The sequence below is a fragment of the Parus major genome, chromosome 1 (genome assembly GCF_001522545.3).
Source record: "Parus major isolate Abel chromosome 1, Parus_major1.1, whole genome shotgun sequence".
NCBI lineage: Eukaryota > Metazoa > Chordata > Aves > Passeriformes > Paridae > Parus > Parus major.
Window position 1 is genome coordinate 13704253 of NC_031768.1, and position 26965 is coordinate 13731217.

The 26965-nt window shown below is 39.5% G+C and overlaps 2 long non-coding RNA genes across 6 annotated transcripts in view; one reads left to right on the top strand and one right to left on the bottom strand.

Annotated features, from left to right (window-relative positions):
* LOC107201832 overlaps positions 1–26965 on the top strand; it is a 339704-nt gene that overhangs the window by 164105 nt on the left and 148634 nt on the right. For 3 of the 5 annotated variants that reach the window (XR_001520413.2, XR_004496131.1, XR_002001412.2), the window contains exons 5-6: positions 12438–12492; positions 20718–20902. The exons of 1 other annotated variant lie outside the window; for it this stretch is intronic. This is a non-coding gene — a long non-coding RNA (uncharacterized LOC107201832). The remainder of the gene's footprint in view (positions 1–12437; positions 12493–20717; positions 20903–26965) is intronic. One more of the 5 variants, XR_004496132.1, reaches the window with a different exon arrangement.
* On the bottom strand, positions 20716–22616 carry LOC117243955. The gene is made up of 2 exons (XR_004496137.1): positions 22458–22616; positions 20716–21097 (listed from the first exon to the last, which is right to left on the bottom strand). It is a non-coding gene; the product is annotated as an uncharacterized LOC117243955 (long non-coding RNA).

Below are 26965 nucleotides of genomic sequence, written 5' to 3' on the forward strand. Positions count from 1 at the left end.
CTTGTTCCAGTGCCTTGCCACCTTCACAGTAAAGAATTTCTTCCTAGCATCTGACCTAAACCTCTTTCATCTTAAAGCCATTCCCCCAGGATCATATCACTGCATGCCCTTGTGGAAAGTTCCTCTCCACCTTTCCTGTAGGTAGATGGCTGCAAGGTCTCCTGGAGCCTTTTTCAGGATGAACAACACCACCTCTCAGCCTGTCTTCATAGGAGAGGTTCTCCAGCCCTATGATCATCTTCTTGTCCTCCTCTGGACTCTAACCAGTCCACATCCTTATGCTGGGGATTCCAGAGCTGGATTCAGTGCTCCAGGTGGGGGTTTCTCATGGAAATGGAGTAAGAGGGGGAGAATTACCTCCCTTGGCCTGCTGGCCATGCTTCCTAGAGATTTTCTAGTTTGGTTTGCAACAAGATAAATGAACTACTTAATGAGCTATCAGTGGATCATTACATCCTGTGTAAATATTGAAAAAGTCAACAAATAAATACAGTGGACACCAGTTTAAAAAAAATCAACATTGATGAATTGCATCAAGACTGAAGCACAGGATTCCTCTTTAAGGAAATGCTCCAAATGATCTCTGATAAGCTGTCTTACCATCTATAATACGTGGGGGTTCAAAAGGCTCACCAGCGAGGGCTCATCTGTTTTCTTGGGGCAGGTGCAACTGAAGAGGAGGCAGCTCGGTGTGAGGGAAGCATGCCCGGATTGGGGACACCAGGCTGTGCCACTGGTCTGGGAAGGCATGCTCAGGTCAGAAGGCCAGGTGACTGCTTTCATGTGATATGGAGCTCAAGTTAATGAGCTGACAAGACTTCTAGCTTGGATAGGGCACCGATGTAGTACCCCTCCTCCTGGACATGAATTGTCTGGAGTGCAGTGTTTGAATACCAAAGGAACTTTCTGAGTGAAACTCCCTGGGCACAAAATTATATTTTTCAATGAAATTTTATTTTCTCTGTAATTTTCCAATCAATTATTCAACTCTCCTGCTAGTTTAAGCATGTAAAAATGTTTCTATGATTTGCCAGCCACCTCAGGCTGAGGCTTGGCATACTTTCCTTATTTGTACTTCATTGTAACTTCATTATTTCTAACATTCTTTGGAAGTTACTGTTCATATGAATTGAAAGATCAGTGGAACTCATTGCAAGATTATAAAGTTAATCTGTACACCTGTACAGAGATTCTTCTTTCTAAAACTTCTGAGCATTTCTTGTGACTTTCACAGATATCCAGGCATTACTGAGGGTGTGACCAATGCTCTTACTGCCTAACTCTACAGTTAGTAGAGTAGGCCAGTAATTTCCCTCAACTTTGCTTGGGTGTATGTCTAATTTTAAACAAAGCAAACTTACCCTTCCCATAGTCAAATATTAAAATTTTGTTTAAACAACATTAGAACTGTGATGTAAAATCTAGGCATTGTTAAAAGAAGATTGATGCTTTCTCCTTTAATCACATGGGTTTGTGTCTTGGCTTACACTTGGAATGTGCATCTTCAAATTAATTGTGGAAGGATTTGCAATTTCATGAAATTCAGTGCTCCATCTTTCATCTTTAGCAAATCTCATTAAATCTTCAATCACAAAGCTGCTCACAAGGGTAATGGTCTTGTGTCAATACCAAAAATAGTGTAGCAAGCACGTTTACATCAGATGGAATAACATGACAAAATGATTTTGAGAATAGCACATGCCAGTCTTCACTTATGGCTCATTTCTATTAGAAACTGGGAGGAATCTGGCAAGAGAGATTCAATTTTTTATATAAATATAAAAAATAAATTCAAAATATAAGAAACTCTTTCAGTGAGATTTGAACCTTGAAGACCTAAAGCATACAGCAATACTTTTAATATTCAGATATTAGAAAGAGAAGTAAAACTGTTCTATTTCCTTCAAATAAATATGTTGGATTTTTAAGAGCTAAACCATTACATTAAAACAATAACAATTTCTAAACTAGCTCACAATCAGCTTGAAAAAACCTGAAGTTATCTTGAGGGTGGGAATAAGAAGAGGAATCTGTTTTTTTGTCAGCAGAGTGGCAGCAGCTTCTTTTATGACTTTAGGATGAAGAAATTAAAAATGTGTTGCATTATGTTGCAAAAGAAGAAGCAAACTCAAAGTCCTATGGTGTGACTTTATTTTGCAGTCCCTGGTTAGGAGGTGTAGTTATAATTTATAATTGAAAAAAACTAAATGTTCTTCATGTTCTTTTTTTTTAATATATTGAAAAAATTCTTAGTGCAATCAAAGATATGTGAGTGATAATAGTGGTTTTGGATTTAGAGTGGGGGTTTCACAGTATTTTGGATGGTGATTAACATAACAGGTTCGCAGCTGGAGTGTTCAAATGTTGCATGTAATGCATAGCAGTAGGAACTGGCCCTGCCAACCAGCATTTGAGGCCATGTTTTTTCACTCTATAAAGACCACATCTCCGGGGAGAGGCTGTGCAACATCCTCCCCAAACAGCAGGACTAAAAGTGAGGCTGGGTGTGCCAGATATGCTGCATTCAACCTAAAGTCTTGCAGGATGGCTAAAGTCACAAGCCCCTCTGATTGATTTGGTTTCTCAGATTGTGTTCCCCAGCACTTGTCTCGTTGCGCTTCTCCCTTAGTGCGTCCTCCTGCATTTTGGCCTCTGTTCCGCACACATTTCCATGTGGTTTCCGTGCAGTGCAGGGACAGACTCTCTAATGGCTCCAAATGTGCCACACAGAGCTCAGGGCTTCCTGGGGCACTTTGATCTACCTCTGGCATCTGACATTTGCGTATCCAGCTAAAGAACTGGTGATCAGGCTATTGAACCTGCTCAATTTTGTGTCAGCATGTCTCTATTCCACTTTTCCTGATTCACAAATCAGGCACCATGAGAGGCTCCCTCAGCAACTGACGTATCTGACAGCCACACTGCACTTCAAAGAACTTCATGGGGTTGTTAGCAGTAGCAGGGATTTTCACAAAGTTGCCTTTTTAGCACAAAGTCTGATAGAATGACTTGACATCTAGTACAATGATCATAACCTTACTCTAAGCACAATAGGCTGCTTAATTTATAACTTCTTTCAGAAATAAAAATTCAACACTGAATACTCAGCCACGTCAAATCTCCTGTAAAAGAAACACAGAAGTGCAGAAATGCTGTGTGAGCATTTATTAAAAGTAGCTCTGATTGCATTTTTCATTCTGTAGTATGACTGATGACCTAGTTTTCCCTATATTTTTTATTTTGTGTATTCTTAGCTAATGTTACTGTCAAAGATGCACGGTTATGAGAATACTTTAGCAGGCTGGTTTAAGCTAAATATTTTCTGTAATATTTGGACCAAAGGAAGAGAATTCTGTTCTGGAATATTCATTATCTGAAATAAATTCCAGAGAACAATGACAGTATGTTAAATCTCCCTGTCTGTTGAGTGCCCATGTGTCTTCTTTTTGACTCATCCAGGCATGTGGCCAATGATGAGTATTTTTAAAGGGAAAAATTATCTTTTAAAAATACAACAGAATATACCAAGGTCAGTGAATTTGAATTGGCAAAAGTTGTTCCCCCTTCTCTTGGTTGTCTCTTCTTACTTTCCTCATTTTATCCTTTTAATTTTTATATATATATATATATATATATATAATACCATTCTTCCAAGTGGAAGATCCATCCCTTCAAGCTACTTAATTCAATGGGAAACTGAAGCAAGACATCATCTTTTTGTGTCTTGTTCTTTTTTTGAAGCATTTGCTTGTGTGGATGTGCCTGACCGTAAAGATGCTACCCTAAAGATGAGAATTGACTCCATGTGAATAATCTGGTAGCTTATTAGCCTTCCCTAGGCTGATGTTCACCGCTCTGTTGTAGCTTGTGAGAACTCACTGCAAATTTCCTCAGCTAATACCACCAGAAAGGCTTGTCTGGACATTTGGGAAATGTTTGTGGTGCATATTCAGACTCATCCGAGTGTGAGCAGTGAGTGTGTGTTGTGGAACAAACTTTTCAGGCTCCCGTTTACATGGTGGTTCTTGATTGAAATCCACAGTGCTGTGAATTGCTGTGGGCACACTGACTCCGCTCCGTGCGTGCCCTGGGTGCAGAGGTTGCGCCTCTAGGGTCTCTAAAACAGGCAGTGAGTTAATTTTTTGTTGACTAAAAAACTAACATGAAAAAAGTGTACTGAAAAATCAGAGGCTTCAGTAGACAATTTAGAGAGAGAAGCATTTTTCTGTGTGGATCTTCCTGGGGTCTTGCTGAATCAGTGATACAACATTTTCTTTCCTCTTATGTCATGTGTTACTTGCCAGAACTACTCCCTGCTCTTGAAGAAGATATGTAAATGACATGTGTCTATCACATTGCCTTAAATTTAGTTTTTCTGTACTACTGTGAATGTAAAAAACTAATTCCAGGAATACTAATTTTTTAATTTCAGTTCCCACACTTAAGGGATCTTTTTGTTGTTGTTGCTCTTTTTTCTTTTTTGTCTTTTGTTTGTTTGTTTGTGTCTTCTGGTAACATTAATAGGTGTACTGAGGCTTTTATCTATTTTTCTGTTTTATCCTAGACACATGGAATCACATTTCTAAAAGTTGAATGGAAGTATATCAATACTGCATAGGAGTTTCTGTTGATTTAGCCACAATGTTTTAAGTTAAAGTGGGGGATTATTTTATGTTGCAAATTCTTTCATAATGTGAGCTTTTCTACAGGACAGAAAATATCAAAAAAAGGATTTTATTCGAGAAAGCATTATGAGGCTTTCTCCTTTTCTTTGACAAAGGATATGAAACAATGAAAAAGCACAAATACTAAAATCTGTTAATATGAAGAATATAGACTCTTTAAAATCTAGGTAGCATTTTCTTGCATCTAAATCCATATTCTATGAGTCTTTGATGTGACATAAAATTGTAACTGCTAAGGTGGGGAGTGGGACGGGAAGTCACAGAGAGCAGCAGCTGTCTATAATCTTTCCCCATTTCCATCCTGACGCTTATGGAGGGAAACCTTTATTCCAATTATTTTATTCTTATTCCTGTTTTTTCTAACTACATTTAATTTATTAAACCCTTAGGTTAATCACCCAACAAAGATTTAAAACCAAACAGATCCTGTAAGTGAGCAGTGGTGCATGCTGCAGGTGTGTAGGCATCAGAAAGCATTTTCCTTTTCTCACCTGCCTGACCCTAACCCTTTTGCAGCCTCCTCAGCCTCTCCTTGACTCCTTCCAACCAGATGTGTCTCCCTGCCTAAGCCTATGCTATTTTGTGATGGTTATCTCAGGCTGTGGGGAGTGGAGACCTTATTTTCCAACCCTGTCCCCTTTAAAAGGAACTGGGTTGCCACAGTTACAGATTACATGTTAAAAGTATGGTATTTAGCACAACCACCCAGTGGGAGCTTAGATAACTCCTGGATACAAGTTTTCCTTCATCTATCCTGTTCTTACAAGCCTTAAACCTATTTTGTTGTGTTATTTGTGTCTTCAGGTTAAAGTGGACATTTTCTCCTTAACTTCAGTCTTAACTTCTTAGTATGCATATTTTAAAGACTCTGCTTGTTTTTTATATTGATTCAGGAGGCTCAGTGACTCTGCTCCTGCTCTACACTGCCCCAGTAGAGACTACAGTAAGAAATACTAAGCATTGTATTTGGATGGGCAGTTATGCTAGAGGGGTAAAAAGATTCCTCTGCTGCTAAATGCTGGTTACTGAAGGCAGGCTATATGTCTGTAATGTGTTTGTTTACCATTTTCCCCAGCCACTGAGGCAGACAGTCAAGCAGTGGCTTTAGCTTGTAGATTTGATTTATCAATTAGGCCAGGAAGATTTATTTTCAGTTTGCAAAGTGAATCCACTCTATCAGCACAGAGGGTGGGAGGGAGCATGTTCAGATGGTGAAAACTGATTGATGTGGTGTGGTTTTGGCTCCTCAGCATGACGGTGCTTGAGAGGGCAGTGCAGATACCAGGACAAGATCAGCTAATGTCTAGAGCATCTTATTAGCCTGGGCCATGTACAATCCCATCTTATCCAAGCTCTCCAAATGGCCTCTGAAATCAGCAGAACCTTGTTAGTGTGAGACTGTATGCAAACGTGCAAAGCCCACCAGACTTGGGTCTATTCCACTGAAGCATGGGACCAGTTTAGAGCAGTCTGCCCTGCTGACAGAGCAACTGCAGGTTGAGATATCCACCCCTGCAGTGATTTTGAATTCATCCTTTATTGATATGGCACTGATGCTGGTACAAATGTTACTGTTCTCGATGCCAAAAAACCTCTGACTTGTTGTTGTGCTTGTAGCTGGGAGAAGAAATGTGTTTGAATCTTTCTAAAATTATATACAGGTGTATTTGGTGAGCTGGAATTTGGATTCTGTAGGTGATGAGGAATCACAGAGAGATTAAAATTAAGCACCTTGCTGCTTCAAGGTGGGCTTGTTTAGCTGCAGCATAGATCCCCACTAGTGAAGGAATGTGGATTATGGGCTTTGATGGAGAAAGAGTTTTGTGCAATCTTTGAGTATCTCTCTCTTAATATGACATTTTAACTTCAAATCTGTGGTTGAGAAACAACGAAAATTTATTGAGCAAAACAGAGCAAGAAAAATCCTCCACCTTTAAACTAAATGGAAAGGCCAAGTTAAACCAGCTGAGCTAGTAACCTTTCTGCTCTCCAGCTTTCCTCAGGTATTACAAGAAGTTCAAAACCAACGAAAAAAAAATCACATAGGTTATCATAATGTAGGAAAACATTCTTTTTCATGATGAGGATCATAGCTTTGCATTTTGTCCGAATAATAATAATGAATCAAGTAAAGAGTATTAACTAAAAACTAAGTTTTAATTAAATCCACAGCAGTTGCTATTTTTCAATGTACACGGGAAGAGGCAGAGTATGATATATTTCCTTGACTGAAGAATTTTCAAGTTCCAGCTGGACAGCACTTTAATTAACTTCATCTTCTCCCTTTTCTCAGCTGAGGTCTCATTCCATTATGATTCTGAATCAATCTTAAATGTAACATTTTGGAAAAGACAGCTTTCTCACTATGTGAATGCTAAACATGTTTTTTCTTCAGTAGGCTAAAAACCTTCAAACTTGGTATTTTTAAGGTTGTGGTGGCAAATGTGGGGATGTGGATAAACCAGAGAGAATGTGGGATAGTGATGTGGGGAACCCAGTGCAAAGATGACGGATGTGGGAAGTGTGTCCCATAGAAGGCTGGAGTGCAGCACATGCTTTTAATGGAGGTACTTTTGTTTCTGCTGTTTGCCAGCTGTAGTGTGGCACTGGGGATCTGCTCAGTAAAATGATAACACTTGCACAACAAACTGTTTGTCCCTGGCTGGTTGACAAACTGAGAGCAGCAGTATCATTGCTGAACAAGAGCCCAGAGTCTCCTCCTTGTCATCCTCTCACACTGAGCTAATTGCCAACAGTCGAAAGACAGCATCTATTTCACAGGTTAAAGTTGAAAGAATTTGTGGCAAGTACCCAAGAGCCCAGGTTGAGGTTTTCCTCAAGTCTGATAAAGGATGTGGATGAGTCTTCAAGAGGGCTTTGCACAACTCAGGCAAAAGGCTGGAGGAAGGGATTTGTCACTAGTGGCAGCCAACACCAATCCTTCCTTCCCTGACAGTCACTGGAAATGTATTATGTATAAAATATGACAGGTGCTATGCATGTAGTAACAATAATCTATCTTCTCAAACAGTTTAGATTTCAAGAGAATGATACCAGCCAAATGGAGTTGGCCTTTGTAAACTGATCTGTTGGGAAGGCTCCACTGGAAAGACAAGTGCAATGCGTGGGTATCCATACCATGTTTTAGAGCTGTGACTTGGAAATGGCAGAATTAAGACAGACAGGGTGTCAGCAGACTAATAACATCTAAACCAGGCAGTTGTCTGTGAGTTTGGCACATCAGAGTCACAGCATGTCACGTGTAATGTTAGGGAATGTGATGTTTCAATTATTAAATCAATGTTGAAACTTAGAGATTGTAATTTTTTCCTCTGGATTTTGGTTTAGTGATTTTCCCTTTTCTTCCCCTTGTCCGTATTCTAGATAGGATAGCTCAGATCTCAGTGTTTTCCATGAAAGTTTCTGCCCAGTCTTCCAATTATCTAATTTATTTGGATTATTACGGTTAGAGTTACTGAGATCTCAGAGGCAATACTACTGCCAATTTATTTCTTTTTATTTCTTTTTGTTGGTGCTGCTTGTAGTGTTACCTCTAGGACAAAACAAGGAAAGCTTTGAGTGGAGGTGTAGTTGTTTATCTTGCTCCCTTTCTCACTGAGACAAAGTATGGCAGTGCTGCAGTGCAGTGGTAGTCGAGCTGGCATTAAAATAATTATGTTGGGCACTGGAAGCATGCTGGCTACAGCAGAGTGGAGTCAAGTGCATTCTGATTTTCCCTGCCAAAAGGCTTAGCAACTCGGGCACCAATGAACCAATAATAATAGACAGCAGTGTCTGCTAGGATTTTATGGGGGTATTGTGGTTTAACCCCAGCTGGCAACTAAGTCCCACACAGCTGCTCATTTACTCCCCACCCTGCCTCAAGCGGGATGGGAAGGAGAATCGGGGGAGAAAAGTAAAATTTACGTGTTGAGATAAGGACAGTTTCGTAATTGAAATGAACTAAAGTACAACAATAATAGTAATAAAAAGAATAGGGGGGGAGAGAGAGATAAAACCTAAAAGACAAATAATACATAGTTGCTCACCACCTGCTGACTGGAACCCAGCCCATCCCTGAGCTGCAATCAGTCCCTTTCTGGGTAACCCCCAATTCATACAGGGAGCATGATGTTCTGTGGTCTGGAATATCCCTGTGTTCAATTTGGGTCAGCTGTCCTACCTGTGTTCCCTTCCAGCTTTTGTGCTGTTCCTCACTGTCAGAGCATAGAAGAAAAAGTCCCTGCCCTAAGGTAAACACTACCTGGCAACAACCAAAACATCAGTGTGCTATCAACATTATTGTCATACTGAATTTAACACACAGCACTGTACCAGCTACTAGGAAGAAAATTAACTCTGTCACAGCTGAAACCAGGACAGGTAGAGTTCGTCATTCTGGATTTTTCCATGTTTCCTACACTGCTCTCTTGCTTCTCCAGCCTGGTATCTCTCTTTTCTAACTTCAAAGCTATTTCTCAAACAAAGGGTCTGTGCAAGAACTCTCATGGGAGACACCTTATGCAGAAAATACGAGTTGAGTTGAATGAGAAGATAGGATGGATTGTGGTGACCAGGTGCAGAGTTCAAGCAACAGCATTTCAGCTGTCCCCTTTTGTTCCCCTCCCCTCCATTCCCCATGCCTGTTCTCTCATTTATCTTGATCACCTCCCTTTCTCTGTCTGTGTCTACTCAAATAATTCTGTACCCTGGTTACTTCTTCCTCAAAAGTCTCTTTTGCTACCTCTGTATTTCTGATAGGGTTGCCTATCTAATCATTTGGCAGTCCCAAAGGTTTACTCTTCAAAATGTCTTTGTTCTCCCCTCCATTATATGTGAGATTCCATAGGATCATTAAATCATTTAGGTTGGAAATTACCTTTACCCTAACACTGCCAAGTCCACTATTAAACCATGTTCCTAAGTGTCACATCCACACTTTAAAATATTTTAAATACTTCCAGGGTAATATCTTCCCTGGGCTACTTGTTCTAATGCTTAGTAACTCTTAGTGACAAAAGTTTTCCTGATAGCTAATCTAAAACTCCCACTTTGGCCATCTTCACATCTTACCCATGTGTGAAATTTGGTCATCCTTCATGGTATTATTTATAACACTTGTTAACTTCCTGCTCTGTTTTCTGCCTTGTCCAGTAATTTCTCATGGTTAATTCACTGAGCTGAACCTCAGGGCGTGACCCAGTCTTTTGTCCAGTGTACCTTCAGAGCTGGAAGGGAAGACTCGCAGCACGGTCACACAAATGGTGACATTCAGATGGCCACTGAGGAAACTACGTAAGAGGAGAAGGCAGGAAGAGTCAGAGATCCCCGTTGAGCAGGAAGACATGGCAGGTTGAGCCACAGAAAAGCCAATCCATGGGAAGGCCAGTCTGCAGATGAATGCATGCAGGGATAGGGAAGAGTTCAGCTGCTGCAGAAAGAGCTGTGGAGGGCATCAGGTGCTTTGAAGTGTGGTGATAATTAACACCACTGGGAAATGGGGCACCAGGAGAGGAGAGAGGGAGCACTAACCTGGCAGATACAACTCCTGTAGCAGGAGGGTCTACTGACCTGCACTAGGGGAGGTTTAGACTGGATGTTAGGGAGCACTTTGCTGAGAGGGTGGTCAAACACTGGAAGAGGCTTCCTGGAGAGGTGGTGGATTACCCCAGCCTTTCAGAGTTTAAGAGGCATTTAGAGAAAACTTTAACAATTTTGGTGAGGCCAGTTGAATGAGATGTTCCTTGTAGGTCCCCTACAAATGTCATAGTGAGTTCTAAATCTGTTAAGACTGGATATAAAGGATGTTTCTAATCAAGAGAGGGGTGAGTGTCTGAAATATGCTCCCCAAGAGTGTTTGGACCACAGCAATCCCCAATACCAATTACTGAAGTTTACAAGGCAGCTTGATCAAGTGTAAGTGAATGTGTTTGCAAGTCTGTTTTAAATTTATGATATGCCTATGATTTGATACGTAACGCTGGTGCCAAAACAGCATAAGGATTCAACAATAAAACCTTTGTAAAGTGACTGTGTTTTCTTCATGGATTTTTTATAATAGCAAATATAGACTGAAAATAAAATTTATAGTTTCATTCCAAACTGCTGTTTGTTTTCTGTGATTTTCATAATTTTTTTTCTTTTTATTATTAGTAGTATTATTATTGAGAGTTTGAAGTATAGAAATAAAATTTTTGCTTTAACTTTGAAGTTTCAACTTAGTTTTACTGTTTACAAATAGAGATCAAACTTTTTTAAAGTGCTGGCAAGAAGGAATAGTAAGAGAAAACATTTGTCTTTTCTTCCACTGCCACTTCTTTTATTTCTTCTAATCGCCTGCTGTGCTTGCCTGAGGAACTGGAGACTTTGCCATAAATTTTAATTCCTACAGAAAGGAGGCCTGATCTGAGGTTCTAGAACTAAACAGGTGTCTCAAGCCATTTCCATGTTTTCATGATTTTGCTTTCTCCAGAAATTGCATTCAGCATCAGAGAAATGTGTTTAGTAAACAATGTTATTTTAGGCAGTGGAAGAAGAATTGGTAATTTAATTAAAGATACAAAAAAAGATAGGACAATGTGGACAAAATCATTATTGGCAGGATAGCATAAGATACCTAGAAAATTTAAAACTACCTATTTTAAAACTGAGAATTTAGACCTGGGTGAAGAGAGAGACATTTTTATTTAGTCCCAGCCCAAGGTGTGGAGGAGAAGAGTCCTGAAAAACATAAAACATTTACAAAACTTCATTAGTATTACAACACCCCTCCTAAATATATCTGAGTATTTAATTTTTTGTTTGTTCTTATCATGAAAAATGAGGTGAGAGAAGTATGAAAAATGGAAATGCAGCAATTTAAGACTCCTGTTTAACAGTTTGATTAAAAATTTGAAGATAAGATTTAGAATCTTGGCATTTAAATAATCAGCTCCTTCTGGTATCCTTTGCAGAACGAAGTGCTGGATGTGGGTATAAAATGAGGATAAAATATGATATTAATTTGCACTGAAGTAGCAAATATTCTACAGAAGTCTCAGGTCATTAATCTATCTTCCAGCTAAGGGAACTACATTAATAGCTTATGGGATTTACGGGGCAGGCTTCAATTTAATGGTTCACCCAAAGTTTGGGAAAAATAGGAAAGGGCAGGATACTAGAGAATATGTTATATCTGGATGCATTAAAATCAATGGCAAAACTTTCTTGGCCTAAAATGGCCTCTAGATAGTTTCTAATTTCAGTGCTGCTGCTGAACATTAATTGCCTGTCTATAAAGAGGAAGGAACCATACTTTCCTGTGTTAAAACTGACTGTAATCCTCATAGCTCTGTCTTGAATAGGAAAATAATCTGAATTAACATTAAGCTTTAATTGCGTTTTTGGAGACGAATGTGATGGGGGCTGGGCTTCTAAAAGTGTGGCCTCAGACTAGAAAAAGACCCATACTTGCAGTGAATTAACAGAAGATGTCTGCAGGGTCAGGAAATTTCATTTGCAGTATTTTTTAAGCAGTTCTCATTGTCGTAGTCCTGCCTGTCACTAGTCACTATGTTTTTTAAACTATAATATTTGCCTGGGCTCTGAAGCCAGATGAGAAACCCTTTTTCCATTTCTTGCTGTTGGAGATAGGGGCTACCTCTGTAAATGGTGAGAGGAGTGCATTATACAATTTGCAGCTGATTCATGAGAAGCCTCAGAAAAAGAACCAGGGAATAACGTAACATAATAGCTGAAATTCTGTCTTCACAGGGGAGAATCACTAATACAGCACCTATAAATCAGTGTTGGGGCAGCGCATCATCAGGTATGTGACCCTTTTTAAGGTGATAATTCCCATAATTTGTGTATTGACCTTGTTCTATGTTGTACAGACTTGTGTTCTGTGTTTTTCTGAGTGATCCCCACAGGTGGGATATTTCTAATGTGAAGTCACACTGTGAGACACCTCTGAGTGTGCTGGGAAGATGGGATTATAAATATTCATTGCTCTTGCAACCTTGGGCGATGAATGTTTCAAATTTTATAAGTTAAGCAGAATTGGCCTAGTCAGAGAGAAAAAGGAAACCTCAAAACTTTGGTAATTCCAGGTGATAAATGAAGCAGAATGGATAAGAAAATGAGAGGTTTTCTGCTAGGCTGATTTTGAGCCAACATGCTAATTTGATTAGGAGAAGTACATAAGCACACTATAAAATCTAATCATTTATGACAAAACCGAGTCAGGCTGGATTTCTCTCCCTTGGAAATACAGTAACTGCTCTGTGGTCCACCCTCATCACTGAAGAACCAACCACCATGAGCTATGGTCATGTCACAGTTTGCCTCCCAGGTCTGAGGACAAGTCTGTGTGCAATCAGGCTCCCTCATTCTGTCCCATCCCTTCCCATGGTGGAACCCTGACTACTGGCCAAGGGAAATGCAGTTAGAGTGGTGAACACATCATGAACCTGGAGAAGAATCGGGCTTGGATCACGTATGAAGTTTCTTTCAACCATATGTCTGGCAAACAAGGGATAAAGGGCAGCAGGATCTCATTTCATTCCTTTCCTGCTAAATTTTCCCAGGTACAGAAGGATTTGCTAATGCTTGGCTCCCACCCGTGCTCTGCAGTGAGACACTGCAGGAGTTAGCCTGACTAAGACAGAGCCAAAATTCACCCCTGATAATCTGAACCTCTCTATAAACTCTGGGAAACATTTGTTTAAATCAGGACGAGCCTGAGTTCTCCTCCCAGGAGCCTTTGAGGTTGTTTTGATAAGTGGTCCAAATTCTGTTCTCCTATTGGTTAGTCGTGTTCCTTTTATGGTTTTGTTTCCAGAACGTTCCTCCCCTGAGGTTATGTATTGTTGTACCCTCCTTTGTTCTTGTCTTTGATTGGTCACCCTCATGGAGCTCTCCCTGGTTATTGCTGTTCAGCTTTTAGGCATCGTCACTATTTTCTTTTATTCCATATTAAAGTATTCTTCCCCTGGTGCCAATCATCGTTCCCATTCCTAATTATTTTCGTGCCAACCTCTGCCCTGAAATCAGGGGACCTAAAGGTTTGTCACAGCCACCCTCGCTGCAACAAGACATGGCAAAGCACAGTCCTCAGTCCTCCTTCCTGAGATCAGGTTGGGTTTTTTCATTTCTTAAGGAGTAGCTTTGCAGAAAAAATATCCCAAAGAAAGCTGTAATCTTACATGCCTCTGCTGACCACTGATGGACTCTGCAGCTATATGTGACAGGTTCCACCATGTCCATGGCATCATCCTGATGGAGCCTGAAAATCATCACCCAGTACAGCTCAGAGGGTCACTGCTTCCCCACTGGCTTGATACTCCTGACGTGTCCCTTCTGGCACAGGTGAATTTCTAAATGTCTGCACCACTGGCTATTGAGGGCTCATCCTTCTCACTCCCTCTTTCTCCTTTTTGTTTTTTGTTTTCTTTAAAACCAGGAAAGGTCACATATCAGTATGTTCTAACATCAAAATACCATCATATTTTCACAAAATTAAATCACTGTTTCCACTCAGCTCTGGAGTTCTCCTTTAAAGTACAAAAAGCCTCTCCTTGTTTGTAACATGTTAAGCAGCATGAATTCAGTGGAGAAACTGGGGATACCTGCTTTGAGGGTGACTGGAATGAGGGAATTCTCAGGATCTGTCACAGTGGAACATGGTAACATGAAACATAAAAATGGATTCAAAATGTAGATCCACCTCCATGCAAAGTCTTCTACTAAAGCCTTTTTTTCCTCTCCATGTGAGATCTTGCTGTTGCTGGGGTAAAACAATGAGAGAATTTTGAAATTTAATGGATGATAATTTGATAATCCCCAATGACATATTTTCTTATAAGATTATGGAATTGTGCAAATCAGTGTGTTTTTTATAATGGCCTGAGTATGAGAGTGCCTAAATATGTACAGCTGGGACAGCCAAGGCAAGAACTGAGTCTGGGACTCCTTCTTCTACCTCTTTCTTGCTATTTCTTTTAGAAAAACAGGATTTTAGTGAAAACCTCTGCAGAGCATCTCTCTGTCACTTTCATTTCAAGTTCCATCGTACTTCAACTTTTGGAGGGTCTCATTCCTCTGCTCAGGGGCAACCAGCCTAAAATGGGATCCTTGGGATTATCTCTGTGAAACACAGCAGGTAGTTCTATTTTTGCTGCTGTGCCAATTTTCTATCCTTTTCCAGTGTGCCAGTTTATGAAAATTAAGTGTAAAACAAATACTTAAATGCTGGAAATTATAAAAATGGTCCTTTTAACAATTTTCATCATTATCATGAACCTTAAAAAAGAGGGTAAAGGGGTTAATGCTTTAATCTCTTCTCACTGCTGGACAGACAATGATGCTGGACCATTCCTTTTTTTTTAATGCCATAGGCCCAAAGAATAATATTTCTGTAAGATGCTCTCCTTCTGCTCAGGGCTTTAAACAGGGATTAAAAACACCTTCCTAAAAAATATACTGTGTACTTGAACAAAGTACAAAGCAAGTGAAGAGATAGTTAAAGTCACAAAAATCTTTGCCCCAGGATGTGGCCTGCAGCTTGTCCCCCCTAAGCTTATGGGATGACTCATATGCATTTACATTCCCTGTGCTTCCCAGGCATCTGCTGCTTCACATTTGCTGGAGGATTTGCTCTTGGAACAGCTGGTGACAACCCACTTCCTCTTGCTTTCTTCAGCAAAGATTTTTCAATTGTTTCTTGTTGTTTTGACGTGAGACCCAGTGTTGGAAAAACAAGCCCATTTGCCCTGATTAGAACCAACCCTTTAAACACTTGCCAATTAACAACCCATTTGTTACTTTTCTAAGGACCAAGGAATACTTTCCCTTTCTCTCCTTTCACTTGATTCAGCTGTAATTCCACATAAGCAGAACAAAATCAAGCACTTCTTGTATAAACTGTTATTAATATTTCCTTGTTCTCCCCATTTCTTTTGTTCTTCAGAGCTGGAGAGGAGGGCATCCTTTTCTTTCTTCAGGCTAATCTTAATTAGTTTGATGTCATGATAATCATGCTACCTCCTTACACTGCCACTGCCACTAGTGATGAGTGTAATACATTTGCCTTGCTGAAAAACAAACAGAACATCACATTAGCAACAATGATACAAAAAAAGATTATTTTCTGTTACTTTATGCCAATTCTATTAACAGGCATTAAGAAAAATAACTTGATGTGCATGTGTTTTTAGCAAAATTAGAGATGGTCTGGCTTATGCCAATCAAGTACATTCAGTGAAATCTTGTTTAAGGGATTTGGTCTCTACCTAAGAAATCATGCACTATGATTTTACCCTTTTTTAAAAAGTATGTACGAAAATTGAGCTGAATGCTGAGCTACTGTTTCTACTTTTTGTCCTCTCCTTCAGCACATCCAAATCTCCTTGCCAGGGACCACTTTTTTTACATAAATATTTTAAGGGAGTACTAAACCTTTAAATTAGATAATCTTGTTTCCATTTTTGAAAATACACTTATCTCAGACAAATCCAGGAGCAGTTACTTGAAAAACTGCATATAATCCCATCAGCCCTAAAGATAAAGGCTCTTCTGCTTTAAAATGCTTACTGTGTTTGTTACTGATTCAATGACTTTGCCATTCTGCAGGAATTTTCCAGGTGGTGGGGTTTCCCTTTTCATAATTCAAGTTGAAGTTACAATCGATTTTTTAACCTGTACTGTTTATTCCAATGAATAGTATCTGATCATATCTTCACCCATACTTTGCCAGTCCCTAAAGCATAGCTATATTTATGGTGTATGGCTACTTATATGTTCTGCACCTCTCTGCAGAGGTGGCTTTGGCATCTGCTGCATACTCTGAACTGAATTTTCCTCTGAAAATGCCACAAAGCATCTGACCACAAAGGAAAGGGTTTTCTTGGAGAGTCATGCATGCTTCCTACCTTTATTGGAGGTGTTGAAAATCCTCTAATAAAGAGTTGCTTGGCTTCTGGATTTAAATACTGAAAAGGCACATATATTTACTGAATCATTACCAAACTTGGGGTTTTATCTGTTTCCTGTGGCAAGGAAGGATTTCAAATCATTTTGCTGCTCGGGGGAAATTGAAAATAGGACCTATTTTTGGTTCTCATTTGATTCCTCAAGACAGATCAGTGGAAACCTGTTATAACACTAATTTACTTAAAGATGTATTATGTGCACTTTGCTAAAATGCTGAGGGGAAAAAGCTTTGCTTTTGCAGTTGTTTGGCCTGAAGCCAAGATTCTCCATGAAGCTGTATGAAGAAGCCAGAACATTATTATCCACATATTTTTATGACTACAGTGTAACTCAGTGGCTAGACAATCTGTGCCCTTCTTGAAATATATTTAAAAAGAAAGGAGGGGGTTACAAGTAAGTTGGAGATGCACCTTTTTTTCATAGCTGTGCACATCAAGCGCTGATGTGGAGCATTTGGATGAATCTGCTATCCAGACCTGATGTCAAAACAAAATATTGCTTCCTTATAAGCAGAGATTAAATATCTCTCATTTCCTGAAATGCAGTGCAACTAAAAAGAGGTGCTAAAAGCCTCAATGATTGGGGTTTTTTTGTTTTTTTAACAAACCATAAGGGTTAGTTGCACATAACTGGCAATCAGATAATTTTGACTGTATTCACTTCAATTTCCTCTTAAGCACACCTTCAGCCCATGATGCTCTAGAGCTGATTGTGTGACATTTCTTGGTACATGGGACAGTATTGGTAACAATTTAGATTGTGGCAACCTGTGTTATGCCTGCTCTATGAATAGCAGTGTCATTTGTCATGTGTTTGAACAGACTGCCTGTACAACACAGCCGATGACAAATTTTAGGTTGAGATAGATTTGTCCTCTAGTTCACAAACTGGCTTTTTTCCCCTGCATTGTCATTCATCTCAGCCTAACCCTTCTGTGGCCTTTCCATTCTCTGAGAGGAGAGAGATCTGCACATAACTGGATATTCAACACCTGTGTTTCAATTATCATATTATTTGAAGAATCTGGTGCTTCACTTTATGTTCCTCAAGTAGCTATCTTAATTATTTGCTACTGCAGTAAACTTGTTTGCTTCTCCTTTTCTCTCTGCCTGAATTTGATTTTAGAAAGCAATCTCAGATGAAGAAGAGATTTCAGTCCTAATCACACACTGATGTTGTTGGCTTTGTTGCTGCAAGTGGCAACAAAAAGCATACTTTACCTTATACTATATGAAATGCCAAGAGTAGAATACATTGTTTTTCTTGTTATCTATTTTTTCTGTAAGCTCTTCCAGGACAGATATATCTGAAAGCCATGATAGTTGTATTCAGCAAGAATTTTATATAAGATTTAATTACAAGACATACATGTATTGGAGAGTTTTGTGGTGAGGAAACAGCTCAGGGCATATTCAACAAGATATTACTTCTTTCTCTCTCTTGTCAATTACCTTTGAGTTATCCTGCTTGCATAAGTTACAGGTCAATAAACAGATTTCAAAGCAGAATCTGGTATCTGCTGAGACACTAACTTCATCATGGACTTACAGAAAGTGCATATTTTTTGGTCATTTTCTTGTCCTAATGTGATTGTTCTTCTCATTTTCTTCTACAGAAGGATCCTAATGGCTCATTCAATGTGGTTTCATTTAAAGAATTTCTGTATGTCCTTGTTTTTGGTCAGTGTGTACCTTTCTTCTGTGTGTGTAATGCTGGATAAGAATTGTTTCATTTGTACAATTTGCAAAGCTCATCAGGCCCAGAAGGGGCAAACTTTATCACAGAAGTTTGATAAGATGGGTAGACTCTCATTATAGAATATAATAAATTTAATGGACTTCTGTGTTTCATTATGTGTTTCATTATTTTTCATTTCATTATGTGTTCTGGAGCTTACAGAGTACTCATTTATTTTATTCATTTCAATAACATTATGGTGTGCTGTGTGTTCTAGGCAATGTCAGTCATTACAGAATAGAGAATTTCTGTTATTGAATAGAGAATTTCTATCCTTTTTCATCTTGGGTTTTGATATAAAATTAGGAAAAATTTTGAAATGCCAGAATTCCATTAAATCTGAACAGGATTGTTGTGGTTTTAAAGTATTAGCTAAAAAATCACTAGAAAACTTACTTACTTTTTGCTGTGAGATATGGATTAGAACAAGAGCAAAACAGGCTTAAAACTTAAAAGGAACAAAGAAAGTTTATTAACAAAAAACACAAATATAAGAAACCAGAATAAACCTCCAGAAACCCTTTTTTCCCCCACTACTCAACCATTCCCTTGTTCACATGACAACATAGAGACAAAAAAGCTTGGTGGTTAAAACAGTCTCAATTTTGCTATAAGACTTTTCATCAGTCTTTGTAGAGAAAAAGAAGTCCTCTTCTGTTAGTCTATGGAGTTTTTTCACAAGAAAACCATTTTTTTCATGGCTTTCTATTTGTCTGATGCCAGCTGCCCCAAAATTCTGCCATCAGTTCTCTCCTCTCATTTCACATCACTGTGAGGTGTGTTATGGGTCAATGAGTCAAGATGGGATGTCATTTTTAAGGATGAGTTATTCAAAGGCAAAGATTCTCTTCATCTGTATTTGTGAGCCTCTATGGAAACAGAAGTTTTCTCTTTGCCTCTTAAAGGCCGCAAATCTTCAACTATTACTTCTCTTTTTCTATTCCAGCATCTCATAGGATCACAACTACTTCACCATTTGCTTAAATCTACACTTTGAAATACTCTATTCCCCCCAAAAATACTCTGTCATGAATTAAAGGAGTTTTTTTTCAGAACACTGTTGTCCATCTCCATAGCTTTAACAGAAAAATATTTCAGCTTATTAAAGCATCTCCTTATTTCTCTCACCCCTCTGAAACTTAATTCCTCTCTTCACTGTCTTTAATAGTTTATGGTGTCTCTTTACATGTTGATCACTCTCTCTTCCCCCCTCTCTGGATAAAAGAATTAATCTGCAAGTCTCATCTGGTTAATGAAAAGGTCAAAATCTTGCCCAGGCTTTGTAGATGGTTCTGTGATCACTGCTGGAGCAGCAGCTGGAGTTGTTTGCGATGGAAGATTCTTCATGGCTGCTCTGGAAGAGTGTGGTCACTGTCTCAGCCCGCCACAGCTCAAGAGCTTTCTCTCTCCTTCCTCGGCAGTCTCTGGTGAAACCCAGCAGCGGCAGAAACTGCAGCCAAGTCAGGGACCGGCCTGGCCCTGTTCCCCTCCATCCCCCCCTACCCCTCTGCAGCCTTGTATGGCCTGGTGAGGGGGAGGAGGCTGAACCAGAGCTCTGTTACCTCTTCAGAAGCCAGAAACCAAAGAGAGAGAGAAAGTCTTGAGCTTAAGTCTTAAGGTGGTGTTCACAGGTTGATCTCACTTTTCAATGGTTAAAACCACTGTCAGTTCTCAGAAATGGTTAGTTATCAGCCAGGAGAAAAAACTCCCATCAGCCTCCAGCAGTTTTAACTTCCTGAGCTCTCAAAGTCAGTCTTAAAGGTGCAGAACTTAATATATAGTACTTACTATATAAAATGAACCAGGCGATTGGGAATACCAGTATCATAAAGTCACCCCAGGACAAGGATGGTTGAACATTTTCAACTGAAAGGAAATTATTTTAAATTCCTCAAATGGATGACTTTTGCTTTGCAGATTTATGTAGCCTAAAGAGTTGTAGTACTGGGTCTTATTCGATTTCAGGGTTCCCAGCTGCTTCTGCAGTTCCAAAACTGAACTCTAAGATTCTCATAGTATACCAATGGAAGAGCTGCATCCTGGGAAATACAGTTCATTACAGCTGGAATCCTTGAAAGATTTGGGTCCTGCAAAGAGTAATGAATGAAAGCAGGAATGAAAAAGAGAAGGGGAAAAAAAAATAAATAGGAGAATGGGAATAAATAAATAAAGCATTAGGTATTCTTTATTTTTTCTCTGTTGATATCCCAGATAAAATATGACAAGTCTCATACACCCAAACCTTTCATCTGACACATGAAGAAAAGATAATGCTAGGTCTTTTATTGCAACTGATTTTCCTTTTTTTTCCTCCCAAATAACCAGCCTAACTCTTCAGAAACATGCAAGACAAGTTACGTAGACCGCAGTTTCCATTGGACAAGAATATTTTGAATCCTTCAAAGGAAATAATAAATTTGGACACAGTAAGCCACAGATGACTTTTCATTTTCTTCTTTAAACATAAAGGCCTGCTGACCTTCTGTGATAGATTGCTTCCTGAGAATACAGTGAGTTTATTTCCATTGTTTCTTCTCTCTGGAGATCACTTTGTCTTCTGTTTATAGAGAGTAAATCATCTGCATCTTATTTCTTTGGATTGAAGGACCCAACTAGCCCCTCATCTCTGACTGTTTATCTTCCACCATCTGTTCATCATATGCTTTCATGGGCATATCCACTCATCAAAACCAAGGAGTAGACACCTAGGATTGTATTGTAAATTAATTTATAGATGATGAGAAAATCTGCTGAATTGCATTGTACCAAGAACAATTTATCAGGTAAAACCAGAACATTCTGGGAATTCAGATACATACAAAAAGTTGGAAATACAGACTTCATGTTTATTGTTAAACACAGAGCTTTGTCTGTTTCTTCATAGCATGTACACAATTTTATTGTAAGCACTAAAAAGTAATGACCTGACCTTTTACTCCCCATACTGCTATTTGTTCCATGTCAGCAGCCTCATAAGCAGCAGCTTGTCACAAGCAAGAGACAAATGCTTAGAGAGCTTTCACTCTGTTTGATCCTTGTAATCAACTTTATTTCCTCTACAGAATTTCAATTATCCCATTAAACAATGAGTCAGGATGCTTATATTGATACAGGTGCCTTAATTGGTTAATTTGTACTCATGTCAGCCCCAGCCAAGAATTTGTTTCCCTCAGGTCTCCTTAGACAGCCACAGTTCCTCCTAAGCCATAATGGTAATTCCTGGCAGGTGTAGTGCTGGAGCACAGCATTTAGGTGCACCCACAAGCAGCACACACTAATCCATGTTTAGCCCTACATATACTTGCTGCTGAGCTTTTATTTTCTTCTACCTTGTAATTTCTAACCTATTTAGCTTTAATTATAAGACTGCAATTATACAGCACTGACCATATGCTTTTAAAATCCATTTGTAAGAAAAACATCCTAATAATATTGCTTTTTTTTAGTAGCACTCCAAAGCAATTAAACACCTATTAGATGTCAGTAAATATGCTTTCAGTCTATCATAGGCACATTTATTTGCATATGCTGTCCTGTGAACAACATAATTTCGATTATTGACTTACAAGGATAGAAATAATAGACTATTTACTAAACTGTCTTCAACTCTGCATCAACAAAATAGCTAATTAAATGTGTTACAATTTTCACTGACATAAACTGTGAGATTTTAAAGTCAAGGTGAAGAGAAGGACAAACATTCATCTGTGCTCTCTAAGGCTTGTTCTCACCATGGCAAGAAAAGAGGTTATCTAGTCTTGTAAATCATCAGAGAAACCAGACAGAACTACAGGTAGATCTTAAAAAGTAATTTCCTAGGAAATCAGTTTTTCAGAACCAAGAAAACCACTAGTGAACTGCCAGGATTATTATATTCCAAAGTTACATCCTGAGAAATGTCATGAGCATGAGCTTCTGTTCTAGTCCCTAGAAGGCAGTTTCCAAAGGAGCTATAGAGTAATTAAGTACCCTACTCAAGGGACTATGATTGTTGTTTCTCGATTCCATTTCCAGTTTACTTTACGGATTTAATGTCTTTCTGTCTGCTGATTGTTAAGAACTCACCTTCTCCCCCCCTTATTCTGCTGTATTAGCTGGAAGCTAGCAGGCAGGAACAACTGTAGGAGACATCAGAGTCATCTCTAGTCCTTAGATGTAATCCTGTACTTGCCAAAGGCAGCAGCTTGTAGAGAGCAAGCAACTCAACCTGCATCTTTTGAGCTGCAGACTAACATTCAGAGTTTTGCTTTTCTGTTCATGGGAATGTATCTCTGTTTTTCCTTTCAGAGGATACATTCATACAAAGTTAACATAAAGTAAATTCATATAAGTAAATTAAGTTCATTAAAGTAAATTAAATCAGCAGTTTTCGCTAATGATCTTGTGCAATACCTGTTTTCCTTTCTCTCTGTTATGGCTTGTGTGCAGGGTTGATGCTGGTTGGACATCAGGTAGTCACTAAAACCACTCTGGCACTCCCCTCCTCAGCTGGACAGGGGAGAGGAAATACAGTGAAAGGCTTGTGGGTCGAGATAAGGATGGGGAGAGATCACTCACCAGTTATTGTCATGGGCAAAACAGACTCAGCTGAGGGAAGTTAGTTTAATTTATTACCAATTAAATCAGAGTAAGATAATGAGAAATAAATCCAAATCTTGAAAACACCTTCCCCTAATTCTCCTTTCTTTCCAGGCATAACTTCACTCCTGTTTTTCTCTACCTTCCTCCCATCCAGCAGTCCAGGGGATGGGGAACGAGGTCTGTGGTCAGACCTTGTCTCAGCCACTTTTCCCTCATCGGGGGAACGACTCTTCACTCTTCCCCTGCTCCAGTTGAGGGTCTCTTCTATGGAAGACAGTCCTTCATAAATGGCTCCAAAGTGAGTCTTTTGGGCTTCCTGTGGGGTCACAGCCTCCTTTGGCCATCCACCTGCTTCACTGTCTTTCCCTTGCAAGGCCTGCAGGGGAGCAGGTGCCTCACCATGACCTTCACCAGGGGCTGCAGGAGAACCTGCACCTGCACCTGGACCCTCCTGCCCCTCCTTCTGCACTGACCTGGGTGCCTGCAGAGCTGCTCCTCCCGCACAGCCTCCCTCCATGGTGGGTCCATCTTGTAGCCAGCTGGAATTGGCTCTCTTGGACTTGGGGAAAGCTTCTGGAAACTGCCCACAGAAACCACTCCTAGCCATGCAAACCCAGTACAGCTCAATTGTATGACCTGACACCTTTCTGAAATGTGCTAAAACCTCATGTGCATATAATTTTAAATAATAATTAAAGTAATAGAGTTTGACTGGAAAACCCCCAATCAGTCCAAAAAATAGTGGTATCTACAGATGATGCATTCCAGCAAAGCATCTTTTTATACACACAAGCTGACAGGGGAAATTTGTCAGTGGTTTAGTCACCATTCAGCTGAATCACCACCAATCTCTTTTTAAAAATAGCTTGATTGCAGCAAGGGGATTCATCTCTCCTTTAGTAAATTAGATTAAATGAATTACAACAGGTACTCTGCAGAGTATATTTTGGGATAGAAAAGAACTCTGTTTCTCCTTGCAGGTGTTGGCTATTTTATATTGTTCAAGCAGTATCTTTTATAGACTAGGGTGCCAATTGCTGCTATGCAACAGTATGAAATAATGCCGTTTCCAAATGTGCCATCTTCAGGGACACTGCTTCTAAAAATGATCACAAAACTAGTGAGGTTTCTCCTTCTGGGCATAAGTGAACTGTATCAAACAAGTTCCTTTTCATACAAAGCATAATTGTTACAAAAGAATAAAAGCAGCATTTAGGACGTGTGTTAGGGCGGGAACCACTTGAAGTGGTGATTTAGGCCCAGGATAAAGCATTCCTCTCACCTAGGCTCCGCAAAACAACAACTGGAACAGCAGGCTCTTGAACACAGAATGCAGTTTCTAGAGGACTCTAATATATTTTGCAATTCTTATTCCTAATGAACTCAACTGCTATCCATTCCCTTCTTCCAAAGATTCACTGAGATACTTGCACACATTTATGCAGTAGTATCTGGTATTTTGATTCCTCACAGTTTCATCTCAAAGTCAAAAGGCAGCAGTTCTGAAAGTCAGAGCTGAGTAAATTCTGTCATGTTCAGCATATTCATCAGAAATATCAAAATTTGTGAATTATTGTCTCCTCAGTGATTATATTTGTGAATGTGAACAAAATTGTCAGTTTTTCATATATCTGGTACTTCTAAGTTTCTTCTCTGATTTCCCTGGTATCTAAAAAACTATGAATGCAAATGGAAGGGTTTTTCTTTCAGGTGGGACACTTCTTGGAGCTCTCCAGTTTTTTGGGGCCACTGTTTTCATAATAGATGGAGAAATTTTATGTCTTTCAACTCTAAAGATGTTTTTTTTCTTTTATATCCATTTTAATTTTCTACTGTCAGGAGCAGCCCTCAAGATATCATGAGCTGGCTTTGTGGCGTCACAGGCTTGAATTGCTGACCTTGCAATGACAGTGCTTGTGAGATTTCCAGATCAGTTTTATGTCATCAGGGAGATGGTTACTGAAAAAAATTTTTCAAACGTTTGATTTTCCATTGAAAGCAACTTCAAGCTCTTTTGAAGTTTACTCATTAATTTCTAGGATTTGCTTTATAGTATCTACAGCTGGGAAGAAACAGAGAGGATGTTCTGGCAATTTGAGTTCATTCAGCTTGCAAAAGCCACTGAAACAAATTTATACTTCTACGTAAGTGTTACAATGCATATGTTCTCTAGGAATTGGAATAAGCCCAATGTGGCCATGCACTTTCCAGATATGAAGGGGATGTCCTTTAACATTAGAGCAAGGATACTTACAGGCCACAAAAGATTTTTCATATTAAAACAAGCTTTTTCCAGACTGTGGGTTTTTGTAAGAGTCTGTGCTAGAAAATAGTGGGGAGTCTGCAGCCAGGGAGGCCAGGATTGGAGGCATAATAGTTAGCTGTAAATTAATTCTATCCTTTCTATTTCTTGAGTTTAGATTGGGTCTGTTCCAAGGTACCCTTTATAAATTGTTAGGGCAGTGAACAATCTTGGTACTGGGACACCTGCATGGGCAGTGAGAGTGTGGCTGAAAGAGGCTGGGTTTTGATATAGTGGTGCTAACACTGCTGTGTTTTCTGAACAACACATAGAGCTTAATGTTCAAGCTCTGAATAGTTTTAAACCCTTCCATTGTGGGGAGAAGTAAACACTTTTCTTGTTATTCAGATATTTTAATGGTTCTATTAGCACTTGCCAAATTTTGTTCATTGTTCATTTCAGATATTTGCATCCCACCCTAATGACTCTCTTATAGCCACTGTAATACATGCTGGGTGTGAATTGTTGCCAGTGTTCCACTGAAATTAAAGGTGATCACATCTGGGGCATTACTGGAAATGTATCATCAGCACATGTGCTGTAACTTCTGAGCTTTGGATTACATTTTAGCAATGGTGGAATTATTGGCAGAATATGATGTGAAAAAATCCAAAATGTACATGCAGAGACTGCACATCCTGTGTTCATTAATTGTTTTCAATCTCAAGGACTCCAGCTAATTCCTCATGGATGGGAACTACACAGAGAAATCCCATGACAATTAATTATTCATTTGTTTTGCATAGGAAAACAGTAATCTTCAGACTTAGTTTGATTTGATGTTTAAAATGGAAAGCTGATGAAGGCTTTCCTGCTGCTGGAAGTGAATAGAAAATTAAAAGCTTCCTGGAAGACTGCACAGGATTTCAACATGTTCTGAGCAGTGTGGTTTAGAAGGGTTTGTAGCAGCACTGAGGGACAGCCACCACAGCAGAATTATCAACTCACTGCTCATCACGGTTTTTGTCCAAAGGTGGCCTCAGTAGAATTTTCAGATGCAGAACTAAAATAGGTTTGAGAATGTCTGAATAGATTGACCTTAACCTTCTGGAACGTGAACAGGAATGGGCTGGTGTTGCCAAGCCCATGCAGTTCTTGTCCAACTGACCAGTGTGAAGCAGGAATCTCCTCCATTCCAGCTTTCCTCCAGTGCAATCGCTAAATTGGAGGGGGCAGTCAGTGTTACCAGCTCAGGTATGAGGCACAAGGCAGGTCTCTGGGGTCTGACCAGCACGTTTCAAGGAGGAGCACACCTAAACCAGCATAACCATCCTGCCCTTCAGCAGGCTGCAGGTTCTACTTCACTTTCAGCCCAACAAGACTCTGGTATCTGTTGGCCTTGTAGATTGCCATAAAATACTTGAAATGCCCGGCACTGTGCTCAGAAAGTCTTTCAGAAGATGCAAGTATGGAGATCACTGAGGTTTGTAGGTTGAATTGGTAGTGGTCTCTGGAGCACAACAATAACTAATTCATAGAACCTTTTTTCCTATGCAAATGTTATGAAAATAGCAATAGAGCTGGCAATCCCCAGGAGCAGGAAATAAGGCAAGGAAGGCAAGAGACTGGCATGGCTGAACAGGGAATTGCTGGTCAAACTAAAGGAAAAGAAGCACAGGCAGTGGAAACCAGAACAGGTGAGCAGGGAAGAGTATGGAGATGAAGTTTGGTTGTGTAGAGATAGGGTGGG